This window comes from Periplaneta americana, chromosome 1, assembly GCF_040183065.1.
Source record: "Periplaneta americana isolate PAMFEO1 chromosome 1, P.americana_PAMFEO1_priV1, whole genome shotgun sequence".
Taxonomy (NCBI): domain Eukaryota; kingdom Metazoa; phylum Arthropoda; class Insecta; order Blattodea; family Blattidae; genus Periplaneta; species Periplaneta americana.
Window position 1 is genome coordinate 1,976,386 of NC_091117.1, and position 7,120 is coordinate 1,983,505.

Genomic DNA, 7,120 nt, shown 5'->3' on the forward strand with positions numbered 1-7,120 from the left:
ATTTGTTTAAGACAATTCTCTGGATAGCATTAAAATCGAGGCAATTTATTTACGACAACAAAATAAAAGGAATGGGGAAAAATTCGTTTTCATTCGATTTGAAGTGACATTAAAATCACCCGTATTGGAAATAAATTTTCAATAATAATTAATAAAGTTATTTTAAACATTAAACAGCTAATTTCTAATGTGGTTGTAAGTTGTTTAGAACTTCCAAATTTAAATTAAATTATAACTATAAGCACAATAATCAAATCTGTTTAAAACGATTAAATTATATAAATTTCTTTTTTTTTTTTCAAATGAATATTAGTCCTACAGTTTCAATCTTTTAAACAGAGAATGCTGAACAATGTCATCAAACGATAATATTAAGAAAATGCTTACTTTTGCAACACATCGTACAATATTCAGTTTCATTTACAACACAAATCTGATTTTCATATTTTTATGACTTTCAACTTTTATCAAAATTACAACAAATAAAAATTTCAGTATTGCACATGTTTTATATGTTAAAATGCTAACAGTACTAGTTGGACTGCACTAAGCAAAGTTATTTAATTTAGTATACTTAATTAAAATACAATTTGTCGTTTATAAACATGTATTTATAGAAAAAATGTCAAAATACTCCTAAATTTGATCAATAGCGCCATGGAATTCCAATATTTAAGGAAGACTTCGTACCAATTGAAGCAAACGTCTTCATGTTCCAGAATCTTAGAAATTATAGACTTATGTTTCTTTATTTATGAACTGAACACTTCCTTGATGCATTTACTTAAATTCTAATACTTTCTGTGACTTTACCGTATTATTAAATTTATATAATACATAGATTAAATAATAGAATAATGTTGTATATATAATATTACTTTTTAAATATGTCAACTGGTTTAGGGGAGAGTTGGGTAGTATCGGACATCGGGTAATATCGGACAGTGAATTTCTTTCATCTACCACCAGATGATAGTACCTGAATAACATGGTTACGTTTCTGTATGCGGCATCACAGAAACGTAACCATGTCATTCAGGTACTATTATCTGGTGGTAGATGAAAGAAACTCACTGTCCGATATTACCCGATGTCCGATACTACCCAACTCTCCCCTATGTACTTTAAAATCAAACAGCTATCCACGTCTGAAAGATAAAATAAATGGCTGAAAACTTTAACACTTCGATGCAATCTATAAAGAAAATGCCACACATGTTTACCCACAATATGTCAATTTTGTATATTTCCATCACTTTACCTTATTTATAACTTTGGAGTTCGTCGCTTCTAATATACAGATACTCGGAAGATCTTCTTTATGTCGTAAAAAAACACATAAAACGTTCATTCAAATCTTCGACAGTTAATTGTCTTTCGTTACCATGTCAACAAGACAAGTTTAGTCTACGATTCAACCAAGTTAGTAAAATTGCTGTAATTTTCGTAAACATTAGCCCTGTCACATCTCGTGCAGTAAACTTAATTACTTAAGTTTGATGCTAACCTATCACTTAAAAATAAATTAATTTAACAACACCACATCAGTTTCAATAACCTTCATATTTCACTTTCATATCGGTTCAATAATAGCGGAATTAATACAACATACAAATCTCATTACACAAATAAGTATAATATTCTTATAGTCTTTTTATTCCACCGGGAGATATATCCGAGAAAGTTTTCTCTTGAATATATTCCATGTGCTTATAATTATTGCAGCATTTTCTGACTTGAGACTAGTCACAAAAATATTATATAATCACCTTATGATTCCTACAGGCCTACAGGTAGCCTCGACTTTTTTGAGTTGCAGACATGGAACTAAAAGTCACATGAACAAAAGAAAGTCGTGTTGTCGACAAGCGATATGGAAAACGAATGTACCAACCGATTGTGAAATTCTTCTGCTCAGATATCTGTCCGAGAAAATGAAGGTAACCTGGAATGTCGTCTGCAGACGATAGAATTTTCGTCAAATTCAGCGTTTCGTAAGACTTTTCAAGACTTGCCAACACTTCGCAAGTTTTGTTGTCAACTCGCTTACCTTTAAAGCCTTGAAGTAAATAAAAACATGTTCTATTTCACGAAATATTTCACAATTCCTTAAAGAAATTGACCAATGGATTTCCAAAATATTATGGCGCCAAGTTCCTCAAAAAAATATGGCGTCCTGGCCGAGAAAAGTTGACTGTGAGTTAATTAAATTATATGAATTGGTCTCATGCCTGTACGCCCTGCGTTCTGTGAAAATATCACAATAAAATGAAAAATAATATGTATGAGGAAACTGCAAGGCAGGTATCTCGAGTCAAGCACCAATACTTGCATTTTTAATAAAGAATACTGCGAATATTTGATGCCAACTTGAAATGATTTTGAGCATGGCCTTCTATACACCAAGAATAATGGCACACGGCCATACCTATACACATTATTGTGATAGACTGGAATGATAAAATGCCACGAAGCCGCTTAACATAATTGCAGAAGAGAAAAATTGCTGCCTGGTTTGAACTTGGAAACAGTGTCGCTCAAATTAAGCGTTTATTCCGTAGACGAAGTGTTTCCAGGGAGGTGGATCGGTCGCACAGGCCCAATCCGTTGGCCTCCGCGATCACCTGATTTGACTCCCGTGGACTTCTCTGGGGATTCATCAAGAGTCGTGTCTATACGACTAAGCCACGCAACATTCCTGAATTAGTGGAACGAATTGAACACACTATAGAAATGGTTACGCCTGACGTGCTCACCAGAGTCCATGAAGAGATGACACGTCGCTTACATTTGTGCATTCAGCAGAAAGGAAGACATTTTGAAAATTGTACACCATAATTTGTCAACAATTGAAACTACTTTTACATTTATGTGTTTTAACAAAGGTTTAAAACACTAACCATTCTTTTGTTTAATAGCGGCGAGGAAAGGGGGTGTTAGTTTCCAAATCAACCGTACGGCACAGGGAAGGGTTCCTTCTCGTGAGGATGAACATCATTTCAAAAAATTATCCTAAATAGTTAATTTTTCGATAGACTCGTTATTTATGAGACACCCTGTATTTTGCTTTAAAACAATACACAATCGTAATATTATTCGTTTTAAGATTCCGTATCTACAGTTAGGTGATACTAACATTGTTTTGTATAACTTAGTTATTCTGCAAAGAATTTGTTGTTCAGTCAAACTTTCCGAAGACAGTTTCGAACCTCATAAGTGTCGCTAAGAATGTATCATTCATGAGACAACTAAGCCAAGAGATAATGGAGTAGGCTGGCGAGTTCCTTTCCCCCTCCATTGCAGGTATTGTTGACTAGTAACATATTACACCAATTAAACCTCAAACGTATACAAATTATTCTAGAGCACAGGTGAAAACAATCGAAGTCACAATGCTCATAAGGGTGATGTCTAATTCAATATATTACTACAAACTTTAGTGTTTTTTTTTTATTGAAAATGGTAAAGGAGAATTATCACCATGGATACAGCCATCCTTTCCTACTTTTTCATTAGGAACAGCAATAAATATTGCAGTAATATAGTGAATTAGAAGATGACATCACCCTTAACAGAATTGCGACTTTGATTTTTTTTCCCTTGTGCTCTTCAATTGTTTTTCCTCCGACACAGATCGTCAAGTGAGATGTACTGCCCGATAAAATAGATGTACATATCAGCCAGAACCTCAATCAGAGATACCAAAGGAGTTACATAATATGGTAGATTGCAATGAACTTCAAATTCAAAATTTCAAATTTAAAATTTATTCACAATTTACATTTTTTGAAAAGGTACATAAAAATAGATACCCGAAATGAGCATATGCTCGTGCTCGGGTACAGTCCAGTAGTCTACATAAATATTACAGAGATCAATAATAATGTTGAAGATAGAAATAATAGTAACAATAATAATAATAATAATAATAATAATAATAATAATAATAATAATAATAATAATAATAATAATAATAATAATAACAATAGAATAACCGTGACGTAGATAATATAAAGATAGTAATACAAATTAATTAATTAATTAATAATAGTAATAATAATAAAACAAAAATATTAACAAAAATACAATTGATACTAAGATTGATAAAATAAAATAACAAAAGCACTTAGCTAGAGTGAATCACATGTTTTAAAATCTCGTCAAATCTTTAGCAATATGTAACAGTCTTTGATACATCGTTTCCAATATTGATCAATATTTGACAACTTTTGACAAGTCTTCTCGTATATTATTGAAATGGAAGAAAGATTTCATGGTAGTAGTAGTAGTAGTAGTAGTAGTAGTAGTAGTAGTAGTAGTAGTAGTAGTAGGTTTACTTTGCCTGGCAGAGTTAAGGCCATGAGGCCTTCTCTCCACTCAACCAGGTTTCAATAATATACATGAAATACAAAATTAGATTACAAAACAACACAAAAGAAAATACCTTAGAAATTACATAAAATATAATAGAAAATTACAAAAGTCAAGATCAGTTACGTAATATAAAATTACAAATAGTCAAGATAGGTTAGATAATATATAAAATAAAGTAGAAAATTACACATAATCAAAATTAATTACATAACGTATGGGGAATATAGACACTCACACACACAAACACACACACACAAATACACAATTTATAAGACCTAAAATGCTCGAGATAAATTCGACGATTAATTCACTAGAGATATATTATACAGTTAAAATACTCATAGGAGAATACATGTGGGTTACAAGACATAAAATGTTGATTAGCAAAGTCGTACTAAATGGCATATAAGCAATTTTAGTTTACGAGTTGTAAATCAGCCACAAGAAAAATCAGGCTGTACTTCTTCTTTTTCTTCTTCTTCTTCTTCTTGTTTTTCCTCGACGGAAGGCATACTAGGATTTCAATCGTCTCTAAAACAGCGAGCTCAGAATATGTGCGTCAGATACGTGTGCAACATCCGACGATATGATCACATATCACCGTCCTTCGCAAGTCTCTCGTGGCTCCGACTTAAAGAACGTAAAACTTTACACTCTTTGTCTTTACTCTTTCGAATTCTGCACACCTCAACACCAAATTACCTTTCGTCTCGTTTCTCTTATCTATACTCTAACCACGACGTAAATACCAGATCACTTATCTGTGGCACTCTAAGTATACCTCTTCATAGAACATCTTGTTATTCATCATCTTTTACAATATCCACCTCGCGTCAATGGAATTCCTTGTCACAAAGTATTACGGGCTGCAAGACAACAAACACCTTTAAGAACAGCTTAAAAGATAACCTTATTAGCATTTCACTCCAATCATACTGATTTAAACTATCGCTGACTACACTGTTACTTCTTTCTTTAGACATCATCCTGATTGTGCTGTATTTTCAAAATTGTCTCACAATAATCTCTTTCTATTATCTAATATTATTTGAAATATATTAACATTCTATGTATTTTAGCTTAATTCTGCTACACAGTTTATTTCATTGTTTAATTAATAGTTAATAGTATTTTGTTGTTTAATTCGTAAATAACTCTTGTATACATGTAACTCTCATCTAAATCAAATTGTTGAATTCTTTGTAAGTTCATGCATATGTATATACAGTTTCTGCTGGTTGAGTGGAAGAGAAGGCCTTACGGCCTTAACTCTGCCAGCTAAAATAAATCATTATTATTATTATTATTATTATTATTATTATTATTATTATTAAGACAATCTAAAGTCCTGGTCCGTGTGGACGTGCACCTTCAGCTCTAGTAGCTGTATGGTAATCATTAAACAACATTACTGCAGCAATATCGTTGTTCGCATGACATGAACACGGAAGTTGCATGACAAGCAGAAAGCGTATGTGGAGAGTGGTTGCGACTTCATAAACATGTCTTATCCCTGCTTTCCATTCTCCCCCGTCTATTGTCCGCACTACAATGCCCGCAGATTCAAAGAGAAAGATATCACGCTCGATCTGAATATCATCTCTGACACGAGGAGTGCAGATGTATTGTGTGCCAGCCACTCTTCACATGCGTCTGACATAGATCACGACTAACACACGTTCTACAAGTTCTGACGTCACGAATAAACCTGATCCCGACGAGTTCTGAAGCCTGGACTGCTGATCTTAACCAGTTCAGACCAGTGCAGTTTATTATACAGGGACATCATTTTATTTTTACTAAAATTTCTAATATTAACCTGGCTATACCTTTGGATCAACGATTAAGAACCGGAAACACCGTTTGCTACCCCCTTCCACGACTGGAGTTCGATGATACTGGCGTAATATACAAACAAATCACTTTACTAGGTATAGAAGGGAAGAAAAGTAGTTCATCCATTTACGTGAACTAGGAAATATCGCGATTTTGAGTTTGATAATTTTCATTAGGTTTTTGTTTAATCAAAATACAGTACAGTATTAACAATGAGTCTTTTTACTCACGAACTGAGCTGTCCATGTGGACGTATTCATTATGCACTGAACAGAGGTTTGAAAATTATTAGAATAATCTTCATTTTAAAAGTTTTTTAATAGTTCCTTCACAAATATTAATTGAATTGATGAATATTGGTATATAATATTGCTATACTGATGTAGGATATATTTACTACAAACAATGCCGGAAAGCATTGTTGTACATTGGTATTTTTCTTATTTTACAATTGTTATGGGAATTCAGAAATTATTATATTATGTTGGCGGAATTGGAAACATCAAAAATTAATTTAAAAATGCTTTAAACAAATTGTTCTTTGCGTTTACATTGTTGTGAAGGTTCAAATGAATGTATACATCTGTTTTGTGCATATACTTTTTTATGTTTCCAATTCCGCCAACATAATATAATAATTTCTGAATTCCCATAACAATTGTAAAATAAGAAAAAATACCAATGTACAACAATGCTTTCCGGCATTGTTAGTAGTAAATATATCCTACACTAGTATAGTAATATATACCAATATTCATCAATTCAATTAATATTTGTGAAGGAACTATTAAAAAACCTTTAAAATTAAGATTATTCTAATAATTTTCACACCTCTGTATATTATACTGTCTACAGCACATTAGCGTACAATATAGAGAATGAAGTTAAATTGAAAAAATAATCATAATAT